The sequence below is a fragment of the Falco peregrinus genome, chromosome 2, assembly GCF_023634155.1.
Source record: "Falco peregrinus isolate bFalPer1 chromosome 2, bFalPer1.pri, whole genome shotgun sequence".
Taxonomy (NCBI): Eukaryota; Metazoa; Chordata; class Aves; order Falconiformes; family Falconidae; genus Falco; species Falco peregrinus.
Genome location: NC_073722.1, coordinates 91,579,475 through 91,599,967, shown reverse-complemented (window position 1 = coordinate 91,599,967; position 20,493 = coordinate 91,579,475).

Sequence of the window (20,493 nt, the reverse complement as noted above, 5' to 3'; positions counted from 1 at the left end):
CGCACACCACACACACACACACACCCCCCCCCAGCCCCTTTCCGCCTGGGAAGGATGTAGCATCACAGACCTTGTCACCCGGAGCTTAGAGGACAGCAACCATATGCCTTCCGACCTCCCCTTGCTTTTCTAGGAAAGATTCAGCCTGCTGGGCATTTTCTATCAGAATCGTGAAGAGACAACGGCTGGGATGTGGCCCAGGCTGGCGTTCCTCTGGTGCTGTGCATGGGTGGAGGGATGGGGGGAGGGCGAGAAGGGGAGCGTGGCAGGGGGAGGAGGGTGAGGAGACTGGGCTGCTGAAGAGGAGGAGGAGGGATGGAAGAGAGGCGAGATTGGCATCTTCATGTGCATGAGGCTGGCCAGGGTCAGGACAGCTTGATGAGCCTGCAGGCTACTATCTCCCACAGTTGTTCTGATTGCAGTGATGGGCTTGTCTGGTGGCTTGGGCACCAGCTTTCATTATCATGCTCTGCAACATTTGCAGTGGCAGGGAAAGGAGGGAATGGAGGAGGTAAAGAAGCCCTGGAGTTACACACACACACATGCGCGCACACACACACACAAATCAGAGACAGGAAAGGGAGAAAAACAGCTTTGGCTCCAGGCTATTGATTTTGATTCGTGACACTTGCTCATTTCCCACTTAGTGTGCTTCTCTGCTGTTGTACCTTCCCGGTACAGCTGCAGCAGCTCTCCATAAAAGAATAGAGAACCCAAAGTGGTAGGGGCTTAGCAACTGATGGGTTGACCCATTGATTTGAAGCCATTTTGGAAATAATCCCTTATGCTTGCAGCAGCACAAACACTCTGACATGCCTCCACACTCACTGAGGAGCCACGCTTCCACATGCTTTGAGAAAATAGGCACACGGATCCTCTTCATGTGTGTGTACTTAGGCTCTTTACGTGGTGTTCCAAATACTCAGACCCACCTTTTCTCCCCCAGCCTTTCCAATAGTCTTGTCTTACTATCAAGGTAAAGACATCTGGAGGCAGAGCTATCAGAAATGTCTTCCTAAAAAAGTGGTGCTTCTTCAGAGGCATGGCCCCCACTGCTGCGTTATTACTGAGGTGGTGACTTTAAGCTCAGTTGCACTATAGACAAAAATACTGGGACCATAATATTACACAGGCAGCATTAGACCGCTCTTCTTTCTTTTAACATCACTTGTGATTTTGTTCCCTGTGAACTGAATTGGGCATTGCTGCCTCAGTCACATGTGGCCATTGTGGCAATAGCAGTTTTGATCTTTGCCTTTTCTTGTGGTTTGTTTGTTTGTTGTTTTGGGGGGGGGGGGGGGGGGGTTTCCCCCAATGTAACCAACTGCCAGACCCCAGGGGAAGGGAAAGAAACTGTTGGCGGGGAGCAGAGTTGAGTGAACCAGGACTGTCACTGAATATCGCAAGACTCTGTGGTAAAATTGTATGATGCTCTGCTGTGACTGCCTATACTTTATACCTTCTGAGGATCCTGGGGGCTTATCAAACAATTGCCTTAACACCAGCACCAGAAAGTTGGGGGACATGGAGATCTGCTGGGTTGGTGCTACTTTGTGGTTAGCATCATTTTCCTTTATTTAGCTGCTTCTGCTAGAGCTTCTCCACTCCTCACTTTGGAAGTTTAGTTTAGCTGTAAGAGTAAAAAGCGACTTCTGAGTTAATGTAATTTCTTGGTTACTGTTTCCTTTCTGGCCTGAACACATACATATGCATATGCACACACCAACACACACGCGCACACGCGCACACGCGCAGTCAGGTTTCCTCAGCTTTGTATCAGGAGATGTTGGAATGCCATGGCTGGCAGGAGCTACTAACTGGATTAGCTGATAAATCCATCTGGAGCTCCCAGTGGGAAGGATGGGCAGGTTCAAGATGAGTAACAGCTTGTCTGAAGCAGCAAAATGGATTATTTTATGAAAAAAAAGGGGGGAAATACCCTTTTTCTCCTTGTGGACTTTTACCTGAGACAGGAGGGGGTGGTTTCAAGAAGGTAAGGGAAAAGGAGATGGTTTTTGAAGAGGAGATTAATCTAACTGTGTTACTAAATACGGTTGTCCATCCTTTTGTAGTGTATTCAACTGCATCTTCTCTTCCTATTAAACTGTTCCTTTTCCTAAATCTTCGTTATGAATTTGAGACTGTAAGGGGCAAGGCAGCTCCCCATCAGGTTTCTTAGCAACATGATGAGGGCATTTTATTTTTAATCTTTTTCCTCCCTTGTCTGTCTTTTGTTGTGCAAGATGTAAACTGCTTCCAGAAACGTGCCTTGGTACTGACCCTAAGACTTGGCCAGTGCATTGGGGCTGAAGCCACAGGGTTTCGCAGTGTACTTCCCTGTCCAGCTCTCAGGCTGAGATTTGACACTGATGGAGTGAAAACAGTCACTTGTTTAGTAAGATCTGAGCTGAGATCAGACAGCTTCATCTGGGATTCAGCACCAACCTTACTGCAGATTTACCTGTGCAAAGCAAGCAAACCAGCAGAAACCAAAATGCTAGTGAGAGGGAGGAGCCTCTTTACGACTATTGATAGACTTGAACAAAGTTGCATTTGCTGATGTATTGCTTAGATAAGTGGCTGAGGAAATAAAAATACCTTTTCCTCCCCCTGCCCTCATCCTGTTGCATAATGTTTCCTGCAGAAAGCCAAATACAGCAAAATGAGAAGGGCGTTAAGCCTTTCCTTTTTCTTTATGGTTGTCTTATCCATCCACGGTGTTGCCAGTTGCGTTGCAGGCTTGCAGAATGCATAGCGTGCAGATGTGTGCTCTGCAGTGAAGTGCCAGCTTCTGGAAGCACTTCATTATTAGAGAGGCTCAGTCTCTGTTTCCTTTTTTGGGGTCTTTAGTTGGTTTTTTTTTTATATTTGCTTCATTGTTTTTTTTGTAATGAAACTTTAAAAGTAAGGTTATGTTTACAGGGAAAATGCTCTTGAAAGAATGACCATCCTTAAGCCAAAATTTCGTAGGATATTTCAGGCACAATGAGTTTTGAAGGTAGACTAATGATTTCCAAGACTCTGCTTTAGGATTAGTGCTGTTAGCATAAGCACACATAGCATCAGGGTTCGAGTTGTGGTTCTGCCTCAGATTTCTGCATTCTTGGATAAAGTACTCAGTTGGCTTTGTACCTCAATTCTGCCATCTCTAAAATGCAGAAAATAATTTCTAGTTTATGTAACATGCTTAAAAATAACACAAGAATAGTGTGTCGTTGTATGAAGTTCACCTCGGTCTTTAGTGAAGTACCATGAGCTGCTGTAACTTCAGTTTATCATTCTTTACTGTGAGCTTTTTGTCTGGTCCTTCTGTTACCTCTTCCATAGGATTACACCCTGCAGTCTGTGCTTTTCCAAGGCCTGTGTAAGCTGCTAACTAAATAGCTAGGGAGGGAAAGTAACAAGCATAATGTCTTTGGAAATATTCAGGCATGATTTCAGTAACCAGAATTAATTAGCTAGGCTGGGGTGGAAGCAAAGAGCCTGCCTCCAAAATGGGAGTGGACACAAAGGCAGGTTCTTGGCAGAGTGTGTTCGTTATCCCTTTGGTGCAAGTGCTAACAGCTTTTGACTGTTAAAATGCAAGACAGTTCCCAGTACTGGGTGATCCCATTGGCACCCTTGCTCCCTGCAGCCTCCTCCAGGCAATAGCAAGACCTTTTCTTCCTCCCAGCCACACTGTTCTTCATACCTGATCTTTGCAACTGTAGTAGATAAGGGCAACAGTGGGATTTCCCACTTCAGCCTGTGTCCTAAAAACATACAAGAAGCATAGGAAAAGACATTTGGATATATACTTTGTATATAGGCCATGAGGTTTGAGGCTGTGGTAAGAGAAGTCCTGTGTGATAAAGGGTTGCTAGCCAGTCTGGAAAACATGACCGAACAATCAGGGGCTGATTGAAGGAGTTTTCAGCATCATCCGAAAACCACCGTACTTCAGATTTTTCTCCCATCTCATTTTATGACAGCATCATGCAGTCTTAGACACAGCCTCCTATCCTGTCACACACAGCACCATCATCCCCACACCTTCAAGGGAGGAGCTTGGTTTTCATCTCATGGTATCAATGACACAATACTGTGGCCGGGAAGTAACAGTCTTTAAAAGAAGGTAGTACAGCATCCAGCAGTTCAGGGCCAAGATTCCTATAACGGCAGCAGTGTTGTAAGAGGGGTTGAGGAGTGTGGGGGTGAGGTCCTGAGGGACTCCTTTCTTTGATTCTGGGCTGGGAATGTGTTGGGTTCTGCACAAAGCACAGCTTGCAGAGCCTGGAGAGAGCTGCAGAGGAGACCTGTGGCCAAAAGTGTGCACGCTCACATGTGCTATCTAGCATAAAAGGGCCTGTGTTCTTCCTAGATTCTTAGAACCAAGGATAAGAGCTATAATTAATAACAATAATAATAATAACAGCAACAGCAATAATAAAAATAATTCTGCTGCCATTAAGCTGTGACCTGAAAAACAGAGTAGCTGATGAGAAGTTGTGGGTCTGATCTCTCCCCCTCCTTCTCCTCCTCCTTCTCCTCCACCCACGTTTCTATGCTTATTGCTCTCAGTCTTATTTTTCTTTTCTTTCTAATATTTTTTTTCTACTCTGGACATATCCTTGAATCCTGGCCATTCCCTCAGCTTATGGGATTCCCATTATACACGCTTGATATTTAACAGCTTTGGCGTCTTCCATAGCTGGGAGTGAAAAGAGAAAAAACAGCTCAAAAACATAATGGAGCAAAATCTGCATACTGAGCCCTGGTTCCATGTCCCTTTACACTGTTTACTTAGATCTTAAAAGCTACGAGCTGTGGCATCTACTCAGACTTCATCAGCCCATCCTGCCCTGATGCTGGCCTTGGAGACACTGCCAGCTCCAAGTTCCCTGCCGCAGCCACCTCGTCAGACCAGGAGGATTTTGTGGTTCCTGTGGCCGCCCCATTCCTTTTCAAGTCTCCTTTCTCCCAGCCGGCTCTCCCGCAGACTGCTCCCTTCTGCTGCACACAAGCAGGGAGGGGGCCAGGGGCGCTACTTGGGCATTTGCAGGGACAGAATATATTCTCCTTTCTTTAATCAGAAATCCTGGTTATGGCCAAAAGCTAAATTTACCCCTACATGGATATCTGCTTTATTCGCTCAGTAAACTGTCGTGCATCTTTATCACATGGCCAGATGCTGGTGTCCTCCATGCTGCGCAGATGGGATGAGGAGGTGATCCTTCTCTCAGGAGATCCTAACCACTCTGTTTATAACTGTACAAACATGGTTGTTTTAAAACTGTCGTCATCATCTTCATATGAAAGAGAATATTATGCCACAAATGAGTGGAATAGTTCAGTATGAGCTAAGCCCTTTAGAAGAATAGGTAAAATACCGTATCTGAAATCCTGCCTCCTCCCATGCCAGCCTAGTTCTGCTGCCTTAAGGAATGCCTAGAAATCCCTACACATCTGAGCTTTTCTTGGTGAAAAAGGGTTGGGGTCAGGTGGACCTGTGTGTCGTGAGCCGAGCAGTAGCCATCCCCAACCTTCTTTCCCACTAGCTTACTGGTTTTATTTTTTCTGTTGGGTATTTTTTTTCTCTTTCATTCTTTCTTTTTTCTGTTTTGTTTTTTTTTTCCCCACTGGATGTGTGTTTTATGGACATCAAAAGAGCAGCACGGCGTTCCTGGTGACCTGTCTATTCTGAAAGAACTGGAGAAGTGTCTTAAGAGTATTTAGGCAGTCCATTTTATCTCCTTCCTTCACCTGTCTAAAATTTGGAAGTCAAAGTCTGAGCATTGTCGTGTCACTCCCTGCGAGTCAGTGGGGACAATTAGACACTTCCAGAAGGCACTTCATGTGCTTGGTCTTAAATGTTTATTTTACAATTAGTTAAATTGCTCATTTACCACGGCTGTAAAGAAAATGTCTGAATTAGACACCTTGGTTTTAGACATCTAAGTTACATCTGACTCATTCCATGCTTTGATTTCCAGTTTTCATAGCAGCTTTGAAAGTCTTACCAGAGATTTCTCCTGCTGAAGCACCTTCTTTTCTGTCTTCCAACATTTTTCTTTCCTGTTCCCATCTTTTACACCTGAGATAAGTCAGGCATTTCTTTTTCAGTGCAAGAGCCAGAAGATTGTCACTAAAGTTAAGTGACATATTTAAAGCTCATGAAAGCAAATAGAGTTATGACCCATTGATTTGTTACTGAATGGGAACCAGTGCTACAAGTTACCAGTGAGGCTTTAATTTTTGTAGTATAAAAGATTTTATATGATTTGTGACAGCATCCACAGTTTTATGAAACAGATTAAAAGTGCATAGGCATCAAGATGAGACAGCTGTTAACAGATGGGTATTACAAGAGAATTCCCTTAGAATCATCCATGACTGAGCATGGGGAGGGGTTTGTGATTCTTCATGAGTCTCCTTTGTGGTCCTTGCTATATATCCACTTGGCTTTTTGTCGTTATCTCTGACCCAGCACCACAGAAGGAAGTTACCCTCTCTCATACAATTTTCTCTTCTGACAGACTCTGTACAAGTGTCTCAAAGGTGAAAATTCGGTCTACTTTCCCAAAGGTTTTTTTCCCTTTGCATTAGGGAGAACCTCTGCTGAAGCCCTGTTTACCTGGGAAGAAACTTCCCTGCAGTGCTGTTGTCTTTGGGTCCTGCTGAGCTGCAGACTCGGCTGTTTGATTTGTTTTATGCCCTGCCCAAGAGCTGTGGCCCCAGAAAAGGCTTGCTTCCCTCATTTTGGGACTCGCCTATTTGAAAAGCCATTGCAGAGCTGGATCTCTGGATACAAAACCGGGAGGAGTGGCAGAAGGCTGCACTGCCATTCTGCAAGACCTGGGCAGGCTGGAGGGGTCGGGCAGAGAGGAACTAATGAAGTCCAATAAAGGCAAGTGTCAAGTCCTGCACCTGGGAAGGAACAACCCCACGCAGCAGCACAGGCTGGGGCTGACCTGCTGGGAGGCAGCTCTGCAGGGAAGGACCTGGGAATCCTGGTGGACAGCAAGTTGCCCATGAGCCAGCAGTGTGCCTTCGTGGCCAAGAGGTCCAATGGGATCCTGGGGTGCGTGAGGAGGAGCATGGCCAAGAAGTCCAATGGGATCCTGGGGTGCATGAGGAGGAATGTGGCCAGCAGGTCAAGGGAGATGATCCTTCCCCTTTATTCTGCCCTGATGAGCCCACGTCTGGAGTGCTGTGTCCAGTTCTGGGCTCTCCAGTTCAAGAAACTGGGAACAACTGGAGAGGGTCCAGTGGAGGGCTACAAAGATCATTAGGGGACTGGAGCATCTCCCTTGTGAGGAAAGACTGAGATAGCTGGGCCTGTTTAGCCTGGTGAAGAGAAGACCAAGAGGGGATCTTATCAATGCATACAAATATCTTACAGGTGAGTGTCAAGAGGATGCTGCCTCTTGACAAAGGGCTGAAACTGAAGGCAGTACCATCTGAATATGAGGAAGAACTTTACTTTGAGGGTGACAAAGCACTTTTAACAGGCTGCCCAGAGAGGCTGTGGAGTCTTCTTGCCTGGAGACATTCAAAACTCACCTGGATGTGACTCCATGCAACCTGCTCTAGGAGAACCTGCTTTGCAGGGGTGTTAGACTAGATAATCTCCAGAGGTCCCTTCCAACCCTGGCCAGTCTGTGACTCTGAAGTTCTCTCTTTCACAGGATGGCTCTCAGCATCAGCCCATTAAATGACCGAGGAAAGCTTCCTGTACTGCTCTGATCAAATCTCCTGCTTAATGACACCATGAAAAAGCAGCAGCAAATATGTACATAAGTTCTTTGACGCAAGGTGCTGCCACATACTGTTGTCCACTGGGACTGGAGAACCCCTACATACTCAGGTAAAATTAGTGATTTCCATACTGGAAGTAGGGTGACAGTTGGGCTCACTGGGCTAACCCCCTTTCCTTAGTTGCATCTTTCAGTTTGGTAGATGTTCATATATTTATAGCTCTGTGTACAAGCAGGTCAGCATATTCTTCAAGGGCCATTATCCTGCTGTTCCCTACAGTGTTAGGTACACAGCAGGGAGTTGCATCAAGGAAATGCATTAAGACGAATCAGCAAGAGAGAAAGGTACCTCTGGGCCAACTCCCTGCTTCTCAATTATTTATACTTCATAATTTCCAGCAAATCACTGGCTGTTTATTGGTGCTCATCTATAATTGAAGAGTTTCCTAGATCACTGGCCAGCTTTGCTTAAGATGTAGCTGGCCGTGCTTTTGAAAGCTGTTACGAAAACCCCACAGGGAAAGGCAGGGTCTCGGGAGTGGCTGGTCATCCATTGAGGATACACCCTTTTAATTTTTGGCTTTTGTGGGCACCTGGGACTGGTAGGTTTCCAGCATGTGGTTTACCATCTCCATTTGACCGCACCACATCACATAGAGACTGCATGCTACAGTACCAAGATGACCCTGACCAGGAACTATTTCAAGGAATCTGCCTTTTCCAAGCTCTTGCTCGTACAGTGTGCTGTTTGTTCTGCCAAAAGAAAAAAAAAAGAAAAAAAAAAAAAAAAGGAAGGTTTTGATGTTCCTGAAACTCTTGAAGAGGCCATGAAAAAGGGAGCTACTGTTCTGAATTGAGATGAAAAACCAAAGCCTTGAAAACTTTCAAGAGCTTAAAATCTGAAGGGAAAAAAATCAAGCGCATACTTAGGCAGGGGACAGAGCTGGCTTTGCATGCTTTGGATTGCTCCTTCGTCAGGCCTGGCTGGTCTTTCTCCAATAACATTTTGACCTAGCTTTTCTCTTTTAATTTCAAAAAGAAATTATTTTGGCTGAAGCAATCGAACTTTTTTGTTTAGAAACACTAGAACAGGCTATTTTGAAAAAAAAATTTCTGGTGGTGTTTTCAAATAAAAAATTATCTGGAACCAGCCATTTCAGTGTGAACAACTTCACATTTGAGCAACTAGGAAATTCTAATGAAAAAATGTTTTGTTGAAATGTTACCAACCAGCTCTATCCATCACTTCCTTTCACTACTACCCAATAAAAATAGCTCCCACATACCACTGCAGTCAGGAGTGCCATGTTACTGAAGAAATAACTAAGCCAACAAAATGACTCACATTCCAAAGATAATATATAAGGTAGGGCCTGGCCAACTGGTTAGATTCAAATTAGAACCAGCCTCAGCCTTCCTGCCTGAAACAAAATGATCAAAAAATATGATCTGTTGTTATTTTTTGATGTTTGCTCACTTTACTTTTGCACACTTCTCTTCATGATCCCACTTCTGACTTAGTGGAAGTGGACACGCTTTTAATGCTATAGAAACTGCTATTTCTTCTCATTTTTAACCTAACTAAAAGCAGGAAGCACTAGGACTGTGGCAAGGGGATTTGTTCTTGTAAAGAGTTTTTTTTTTAGCTCTGTTTTGCCAGTTTGGATATTCTGATTGAAGTATGTATGAAGACCTAGACCCCTGCACAATTGAAGTTTTACACTATTGAGTTCCTCTTTTTGAAGTAGCCAGAATTGTGGACCTCACAGAAACCAGCTAATGTAATTCTGTGGGATGCATTACGCATAGGTGTAAAGAAGTAGAATCACTATCGTCCCATATGTACTTACAGCCTAAAATACCCTTCTTACTTTTAAACATATAAATCATAGACATAAAACTTTTAATTTTATTGTAGTTGTAAGGTACTGAACTAATACCCTGAAGTTTTTTAGCTCATTAATTCTGTTGATCTTCACTAAAGCACTTGTTCCAGCAGAACGAGTCCTTCATGAATATACAACTTTTCAGCCAGGTTGGTAGTGCTTTTAGGAGCAGCTCATGGTTTAGGGTGAATGCTTTTTAAAGCAATCTATAAATCTTTATGATCTTTGTTTTTCTTTCTCTTGCATGCATACTTGGCAAGGATTTTCAGTTTGCATCATTGAAAATTTGATTCACCTACGTACAATGGGTGAGATGTGTCCACATCTGAAAAGCCAACATCAAGCCCTTTGCACCTTTTAAATCTTCAAAATAGGACTGAAGCAGGACATTATGGTTTGCCAAGCTGTTGTACTGCCTTCCCCTGAAACTGAACTGAGTTTCAGCCAGGTGGAATGAAGGGGGTGATGGTGGAAAATGAATTACTGTGACCTTGCAATGTGCTATGGAAGAAAAAAGTAATTTGGGTACTGATTTTTGCTTTCTTTTCTCCATGGCTTTGGTACTTTAGATGGCTGCTTGGACTATTGCATCCTGTTTGGGGCAGCCTCCTATCAACATTTGGAAGCTTAGAAGAAAGTAAATTAATGTTAAAGGTCTACAGAGACCAACTTTTGGGGAAAGGTTTTGAGTACAGTAGATTTAGTTTACATGAGCAATATGCAGCATGGATAAAGTGAGAGGCCAGCACTTGATGGGCATACACACAAAACAGGTGGAAGAGTAATGAAGAGTGGGCTGCAAGAACAGCTGGGAACAGTGACTAGATGTGAAAAGAAGAGATTTTTCTGGGCATGGATTTGTCTGCTGGCAGAGTCAGTTTACTAGTTGGGAGACTGAACAAAATCCTGGGTGTGTGGTGGGCATGGCCACAGGGTCATGCTTTATGGGAGAAATAGATATTCTTTGTCTCTGGCTTAGTTCTGTGGAATCCCCTAAGAGTATAAAGAACTGGGATAACCGAAGCTTTGGGTGTTTGGTTAAGATCTCAGCTGTACTTCAGTGACAGTCGGGGGGATGTTAGGGCAGCGTTGCCCTAGAAGGGTCCCTGTGCAGACACTGCTGGGGCAGGGTGGCGAAGTCCCTGCCCTGACGACATACAGACGAGGCTAGTGCAATCCAGCTGGCTGCTGGCTGTCCCAGTTCCCCCTCGATGTCTGTCCATCTGGCCTCTCCCCTTTTTCTTGGAAAAGAAAGGAAACTGCTGTTTTACACAGCCAGTGATTGAGCAAATGCCTTCTCCTGACCACAGCCAGCTCCCAACCTGGAGCCACTGCCACGTCTGCACTCCTGTCACACAGGACGGCCACGTGTCCTCAGGGTGTGTGGACCTGAAGAACCCAGGCTGCTGCCACTGCCTTTCTGAAGCGAGGAATGGGGAGAGAAACCAGCCCCATAAACGCTTGAGGGTTACAGTGTTTGAGAGGGTGATTGAAGTGGCCAGAGTCCTGAGGTGCTGCTATGTATGTGTGAGGGGCAGAAGGAGGGAGAGGTGGTGCAGATGAGGACAGGACAGCCTGAAACTGAGCCTGGACCCTTTGCCTTGTACTTTGCCTTGTATCTGAATAAATCAATCCAGACAGGGTGAGGGCACAGGCATTTCATGGGAGAGTCATCAAAAAGGCTTTTGTGCCGTATACCTTTGGCTTCCGCCAGCTTTGAAGCAAGCCTGGAATTGCCAGTGTTTACAACTGAGCACGAGCAGTATTTGGCGGTGTTTAATGCTTGGCGTTATTAAACATCTTTGCTGTGTGTTAACTTACTGGTTCCTAGGGACGCTTAAGAAGGTTAAGGTGAGCAAGCTGGAAGTTGGACATTAAAGTGGATACTGTGGGTGCTGCAAAGTGGCCTTAGTTTGTTTTAGGTGAGTCCCTCTTCCGAGCTCTGTAGTTGGACCAGCCACTATCCAAGGTCTGTGAAAGCACCACAAGGAGCAGGATGCTTTGGAGACACACTAATGATCCCTGAAGCGTCTGGTAGGATTTTCCTTTGCCCAGGTACAGGGGGGGGGCTTTTCAACACTGTTGTCAAATGTCCCTGGCAAATGTACTGATGATTGAAATGATCTACACTGCTAAATAAATAAATAAAAGACATAAGAACAGAAAATGCACCCTCCCAGGATAGCTTTTATGTAGCTAGAAAAGTGAGGTGGTTTCCTGTTCTAAATATTTAACATGATGTTTATGATATGTCCTCTGGGGGAAGAGATGCTTGAAAGCTAATGTTTATGAAGTAAGTCTGGAGGGATGGAAAGGGGTGGGAGGGCACACTAACTAGGGAAAAAAAAGGGAGAAATAAAAAAAAAAAGAACCTCAGGAGATGTCCTGATTTATGGCTTTACTTGCTGGAGAAAAATCTCTTGTTTTGTTAAAAAGGTTGCATCTGAAGGAAAGCAACTTCAGCTCAGCTCCTTTTGAAACCAGAAACCTGTTCCCTCAGTCCAGACAGGGTCTGAGTCTGGGCCAGCAGGAATCTTTTACTAGCTGCTGCCTGTGTGCTTTTGAGCCCTGCAGAAGGCGTATGTGTCTACACATCACGTGAGGGTTGGAATGATGGTCTGATGTTTAAGAAGCTGAGCTACGTTTCAGAAAGGAGGGGTGAGTTCGGTTTCCTACTCTGCCAAAGGCTTGTAGTGTGATATTTGGGTATTTAACCTTCCTTTGTCTCTGTTCCCTGTCAGGGAGTAGCAACAATTTCCTGATTCACTGGGAGATTGAAAATAAATCACTTTATTGTTATATACTTAAAAAATAAAGGCCTGGATTGCCATTATTTCAGGTGGGATGACTGAACCCCTTGTGAAGCATGCTTTGAATGGATGGTATTTTTCAACCCAGTTTATTAAAAGTAAACCCATGCTTGGTTTGTTTCACTTTAGTAATTCTGTATGTAAGCTGCAGCAATTCAGGACCAGTTTCATGTATGGCTTTGCCATTCCCACCCAGGGTGTAAATCTTTTGGGGGAGAGCTGTAGGACAGAGGTGTGGAAACACGCAGTGTTCTTGCTACTCTGATTTTCAGTAGTGTGAGTTACTGCAGTTTTATATACTGACAATGTCTGATAAAGGGTATGTAATGAAAGAGGCTGCATTTGAAGAAGGCTAGTGCAGCTCCTACATATTTTACTGTAATGTCTTCTGGGTCCTCAGCAGAGCCCTTGGCAGTTCTTTTGGCACGTGCTGCAGACCGCAGCAGACCTTAGATCTTTGGACTGAGGAGGCTGGAAGGTAAACATAAGAAATTTCAAACATAATCTTGTCTAAGATGAAACTCCCTGTGGCTTTAGCACTGGACTTTGAAGGTTTCAAAGAAGTCAGAGGCCAGGTAGAAAAATCCCATGTCTTAATCAATACTTTAGGTTTCTTCAGTGCATTGTGCTCAGGCCATTTGTTTCAATTATTAAATACAGATTTATGACCTGTTGTTTTTCTTGGAAATAGAACCAGGCTTGGGACCAGTTTTCTCCTTTCAAATAGCTGTGTTTGGCTGTAGTCGGTCCATGCAAGCAGAAATGTCAGTCGGGTTTATAGACATCCAGTTTGCTACTCCGTTTTCTCTCTATCCTCATGACTCTGACCTTTCTCATCAAAGTGTAACAGTTACACATCCCTTTTTCTGAGATTACTGTGTTTTGCACAGGACTAATATGCATTTGATGGCTTTTCTTTGGCATGGTATCAGCAACGGCTTAAATAATTTTCCAGCAGGGAAAATCACTGTGCTGTGACAGTGCACCACTAGACAATCCTGTCTGGACAACAGGCAGGTCTGATTGGTCCGGCATGGGAAGATTGCAGCTAGTGTTGATAATATTAGGATACTTTCTCACTCAATTAGCTGATCTGCAGTAACTGTATTCTTCCAGTAACAAGCATGGATATTTTCCTTTTAGTTAGGTATTTGTAAACAACTGTTGTTGAACAAAGTAATTTTGATAGTAGTTGAAACAGTGATGGTTGAAAAGGCATTTGAACATGGGTTGACTTCAGATGTCTTGTGAAAAATTTATCTAGCAAAGTTGATAATGTGCTTTGTGTGCATCTTGTTTAACTGTAGTAGCACATTAAAAAAGCAGGGCAGGGAGACAATGGTTTGTTACTTCTCCCAACTAATCACTACAAAAGGAGGTGTGAAGAAGGTCCCTTTTCTAAACATGTCGATAATATACAGAAAAGGCTATTGTACAGAAGTGGCATTTAATTTGTTTAATAATCCCCTTTGCCCTAAAGTTGTGAATCTCTTAAATTCCAGTATAAGAAATTACTAAACATAAGAAAAAGAGCAAACCCTTCCCCTCCCCACAACCGTACCTTACACACACCCCCAAAACTTCACATATTACCTGAGCATCTGGAGCACTGAGCTGAGGGGAACGTGGTTTTTAAAGTTTTTTCTAAACAAAAAATCCCTAACTCTAATCTACAACCCCCTTCAGATCTGCCTCTAGGGAGAAACCCACCAATTACTATTTACTTTACCAACCTAGAGTGATTTGTGGACGTATGTAAGAATTATTTACGGTTTCATGCAGGAAAAACTTTCAGCTCCCTATTTGCCCTTGTAAGTAATGAGTTGCCTCAGGGGATCAAAGGTCAGATTTTGGTTTTAATGCCCACCTCCTTTTAAAAAATAAATAAAGCAATCTATGTGAAAAGAAGAAAAAAAACCCAAACCCCTAACAGTCTGAAAAGGCTCTGACTCCGGCTCTGCTTTGATGTTTTAGGTCTGGAAGGGATCATAAATTTGCTGGTGTGAGATAGAGTGATAATAAATGTAGCTTTTAACTGCTGGGTTTTTAGCTCACACAGCATCCATTATCACTGGCAACTGCAAAGGGAATGTACTTTTTTTTTCCTTGTTGCTCTTTAGAAAGATAAATACTCACCCCGCTATCCACTGATGTCCCAAAAGCTCAAATGAAGCCTCTCCTTGTGATCATTCCCCAACAACTTTCATTCTTGGTCGAAATGATTCAGTGGTGTTGATAAGAGTCTGGAGGTGTCAGCTGTTCACTATTTCACCTCTTTACTGGATGGATATTTTTCCAGTAGTTGGAGGTGTGGTGAGCAGGGAACAGCCAAGGAACAATTTGAAACACACACACGCGTTTCGTGCAAAGTTTGAGAACTCTTGAGGGTTCCCCACTGTAGCCAGAAACAGAACTACTATTTGGTTTTAGAAGGATCTTTGCATCTGTGTTGTCCAGCTTCCTGTGAAACTCATGCCCTGGAGCAGTTCCTTCTTGTTTTCTTAGGGACAAAGATGTCAAAGACAATGCCTAGGCACAGTGACTTCTGCGTGCCGTGTCAGCACGCTTTCATGCCATCCCTAGGACTCTGTTAAGCTCAGACAAAATGCACTATTGGAAATTACTTTAAAAGTCTGACAGATACTTTGTGCCAGTATGGAGCAGTGCTTCCAACACAACCAGCTTAGTCATGTCATAATATTTTAAAACTATGTTGTTAATAAATGATTTTAACCACTTAGATGTCTATTAAAGTCTTTTTACTGAATGCCAGCAACCTCATATTCCAGCGATTTCCACAAGGACTTATTGATCATGTATAGATTTGGAATGAATTTTGCCAAATCAGTTTATCATCCCTATATATCTCTCTCTGCTTTGCTGTGTGGCATGAACACTTCAGCTATTGTTTTTATTTTCCCTAGATCAGCAATTAAGTCATTTTGACTCAACGTGCATCCATTATGGATCACTTCTGTTAATAATATCATTATTTTTTTTTTAAGTTCAACATAGATTTGTTTCTTTGGTCTGCTGCAAAACTCAATGATTTTCCATATATTCTTTCAGGCCTTCAGTCTAAATGAGAATGTCATCTACTGTAAGTTCATTGCTTTGAGAGCTTTCAGAAACTGTTAGAAAACTCTGCGAGTAGAACAAATACTGGGCAGCACTTACTTAAATAAGTAAGATTGAAAGGGTGTATTAAAAGACACTGACTTGATCTTTACTTGCAACTTGCATGCAGTTAATATTGTGCATATTTTTATTTGTGGCTTCTTCTAAGCGTTGTATAAAGTTTTTCACGTCTTGAATTAAATGGCATATATCAGAGGATACCTTTTCTTACTTGGCTTTCCTATTCCAATTTTCTATTTTGTATTCAAAAAATCTCTTTTTATAGCTTCAAAAAATGTAAGGTCAAAGGGGTTTATAATGTAGTCTAAATTCTTCTGCAAAGGAAGCCAGTCCATTTGAATTCATTTAGTTATTAAGCAGCTGACACACCTTCCAGAAAAGCATCCAAACTTTCAAAAGTAGACAATGCACAGCATTTCCTAGCAGTTTGTTGTAACAGTTAATTACCATGACTTTTGAGCATTTAACTGCTAATTTGAATATGTCTGGCTGTAGCTTCTAGTCAATCTAATCCACCTGTGGTTTTACTTTAAGCTGGAGTAGTCCACCTTTTCACGTTACCAGCTTTACTTCTGACTTTACCATTGGGGCAGACCAGATTTTTATTGAGTACATCATCTTAGCTTTTTGTTGAGCCTGTGTCTTTGAACACATCTGAGAATTATTTCTGAGTGTTTTCTGTGTTCATCACATGGACCTTGGCTGCTTGTTTTGGCCATGCTTTTTGCTGCTTTCTGGCTCCACACAGATGGCCATACCTGTCACCCAGAGGTGGTGTCTAGCATATGCTAGTTAGAAGGTGAGCCATTTCATCCCCCAGAAGGTATCCAGAATCGATGGGTTGTCTTACCTCAGGGAGATGCCTGTGTGGTTGGCTCAGCAAAGAGCCTGGAAGATTGTCTAGGCTAGACCTCATTTTCTGACTACTAAAATTAACTGAGATGAATCCTGCTGAGTTGCATGCAGTTACCTAATTTCTATAGCTAGAAAAGTTTTTATGGAAAATTCGATCTTAGCCGTCTGGTTTTATTGAAAGAATCATACTTCTTCTGATTGGCCATTTCTATCAGTTCATTCTCAGTTCTCATTTTTGATAACCTGTCTACTCAGACTAGCACAGCTGTCTGGGATACCGTATAAGAAAGTTTGTATGATTGTCAAACAAGAGACAACAGATCACTCATTCTGTGAGTAATCTCATAGTAAAAAGGAGACCTACATTTCAGTGACCACCCAAAACTGAGTCTGGGAAAAATATCTTAGCATAATGTAAACTTGAGCTGGACTCCAATGACCATGAAGGCTGGGCTCTAGATAAGGTGTGTTCTGTGATTAAAAACATCTGCTTCCCTGGACTGGATCTTATCCATACTCCTTGGAATAGGACAGCTACTCACGGGGAGATGTAAGCCAAGTTCTGGATGTAGCTTTTGTAAAATCTCTCAGGAAGCTCCTGCTGTTCTTCCTCTGCATGCGCTGGAACTGAAATGCCTTGGGAAGATACATATACTAATCTTTACAGCTGCTATTTCAACTTCCGTACCATGAACTGGCCAGGCTGAGTGTTCAGGTGGGCTGAACTGACGATGACTATGTTGAAATGACATTTCAGTGATTGTGTTTAGGCAGTAAAATATGAAGAGTATGAGGAACTGGAAATGGGTATCCTCAGCTAACCTGCGACTGCCTTTTGAAGGGCAGTTGTAGATGCATCTGTACATTGCAGCTAGAAGCTGGAGAACACTCTGCTTAATAGAAGGCTGCACATCTAAGCGCAGCAAAGTCATTATTACTGTTGTAGCCATGATGGGCTAAGAATTTGAGGGAGGCAGATTTTGCGGGCAGAAGATAGTTTTTTTTCTTTTATTAAACCAAGTGAAATATTTAGAAAAGCAAAATTTTGGGTGCATCTCTTAACTGATTTCCTATTTTGGGCAGGTTAGCCAAAGCTGGATATCTGAATGTACACATGTGCTGTCCCAAAAAGGTTTGAAAAAGAATTCCAAGTGTAAAAACCAAAGGATTCCTGGTTGGCCTTAGGAATGAATGTCACAGTAACATGCTGTTTTCTTTTTGTTATCAGTGACTAATACTTATTCTTTTCATGAATGAAATAATCACTGTGGTGTGTTAGGTTGTTTTAAACTGGGGAACAGGGATAAGAAAATCTGAGCATCCAAGCAGTCATGAATGTGGGCTTATCTGTGGAGCAAAGGTGGAATGAACATACACCGCTGCATTTTATGGAGTTAACCTCAAGGTCTGATAATTTGCATCACACCAAGATGCTGTTGGATTTCAGCAGTCAAATAGAGACAGGTAAAAAAAAAACAAAACCAAACAACAACTAAACATTTAGCTAATCAGGATTACACCCAGCTAATGGAGAGAGGTTGTTTTTCCCCCCTTCCCTATCATCCTGGTCGATTCAAATTGATCTTAGTTCTGCTGAGGGAGAGCAGTCCTTCAAAGTTTATTCTGGTGTCAATTTTTATAGTTTCCCCCACCGATCAATAGAATGCATAATCATTAAGGCAAAGTTTGTGAAAGCTAATCCTTCAATACGAGTTTTATGAATGGCTCAGAGTCATGGCTCTAACCATTTGGATGTAAGTGGAACCTTTAATCAGGTGAGTGACAGGAGACAGTCAATAGGATTTGCTGAGATTGGATTCTGATTTTCTATACAGCTATGCAGAGTGAGCAGGAGAAAGGGGAGTGGGGATGGCCAGAGGAACAGACATAGGCTAAAATGGAAGTTTCTCCTCTTTCATTATTTATAAAATGTATTTCCAGTATTTTTAAAAAACACTTTGCACTTGCATATCATTTTTCACCTAGGGAGCTCAAATGGGGACATTTGCTGATTAAACACTACATCATCTTTTTGTGAAGGTGAATAACAATTAGTGCTACTTCACACTGGTAAGAGCTTACTGTACCAAGTTTTCCAAATGCAATGCATTTGTAGCTTCTCGGAAAGGTGAGAGAAAGCAGAGACATGTGAAGTGACTTCCATTAGGGGCCATAGAGTAGGTCAGTGGCAGAGGAAAAAGGCACCTTGGAATCTGAATTGGTTTGGTTTCACCCACTAGACGTGTGGGTGTTACTATGGATTTGTTTTTTTCTTTTTTGACACATCCTTATGTCCTGTATTTGCATGGGGGAGATGATTTGAATTGTATACACTAAGAGGAAGAATAAGGAATTATGTAAAACAGAGAACTGGAGAACTGGAGGATTTGTGAGAAGAGTAGCTGTTCTGCCGACCTCATCACTGTTGTAGCTGATGAAAAACCACTTGGTGCCAGCATTAGTATCTCCTCTGCTCTCCTTTTCTGTCATTTCAAATGCAGTGAAATGAGAAGAGCAAAAATGCTAGCAAGACACTTTTTCTAGCAGCAAGAAGTGGTTTTGCTTTGGCAAATAATTTCTTTCTGCTGAAGGATTTGCCATAGAGTTCCAGGATAAGAAGAAAATAGTCAAGGGAGAATTTGTTTCCATTTGGTGTGTTGAAAAGTAAAGGGCTAGGTTTTAATATTAGTACAAAGGCCTGTACGGCAATTAGATGCTCTGAGCGCTCAGCCCCAACACTTAGCTGTTAGATTAGACAGTACGTTGAGGCAGGAAAATGAAACTGCTGAAAAGCAAAGCTGGTGTTTTCATTTGCACTTCCCAAGGAGAACAGAATAAAAATGTGAATAATGTAAATAGTGGTCAGTAGATTCCTTTGCAGCTGGCAGACGGAGTTTGTGAAGAATGTTTGAAAGTAAGTTTAAAGTTTCAGGAAGTTGCCTGCTCTAAACTCATACAGCTCCATTGGCTTCCTTTGCTTTGCATTAGCCAAAGAGTTGGCCTGAGGCTCATAATCTTACCTATTCTCTTTAATGATTTAACAAATATTTATGAAGCAGATTTTCGTTTGGGTGATTGAGCAAGGTTGTCTTGAGCTTCATCAGCTGAGGACCTGGGGCTACATCTACAAGTGGTCTAATGTGATAGATCTGGGAGGGGGCTATGTCATGGCACTCTGTACATTAAGCTTGGTTCATGTCATGTGTCTCATCTTCTGACAGTGCTGGATTAGGAAATTGGTAGAAATAGGATATTTATTTTCTTTAGCTAATGTATTTTCTTTATTTATTGCTGTTTCATAGTCCCCAGAGCATTTTGTCATTGTGAGTGAACAGCAGCATGAGTAGATGGATGACAAGAAACAGAGAAACTCTGCTTATGCCAGCGTCTTCAGAAATTCAGAAAAGACAGACCTATGTGGGAAATACACCACCACTTGCTAAGAGGTGATCTCAGAATAGATCATGCCACAATAAACTCAAGGACTGTGGGGATATTGGCTCCACATACTGGCACCGACCTGGAAATGTGGACTAATGCTGTCAGATTTACAGGTGCAGATGCAGCTCCAGTGCAGGCAGGGTTATGAAGGCTGTGATGGGGCAGCACCTCCACTTCCCCATGGTCTCAGGGGAAGCGTGTGATGGGTGAAAGCCCCCTTCCACAGCTGTCCCTTGCCTCATAGAAAAGTTACTACCTGGTGACTGCTGATAGTTTCACACCTAGATCTAGAGCCAAACTTTGTTTCTTGATCCCGTTGCTAAAAGATTGGGTTTTGGCATCTTCTGTGAAATGCTTGCAAGCCCCTACCCTGAATTTCTTTTGAGTGACAAAGAAAGATATGGGGGCAACTCCGAACTTGGAAATTATTAGTTGCTGAGATTTATTCAAAGCTTTTGCTCTGACAAGAGCTAACCTTTGATCTGGTAAATGAGAACTTTACCCTATAAAGGCAAGAGAAGGGGAGGAGAAGGGAGGATTGATAAATAGGGCAAGAGTGGGATGCCTTGGGAAAGATCAGTGGGAGCTGAGAGCTGCATTTGTTGGTTCAAACTCGGGTGGAAGGAG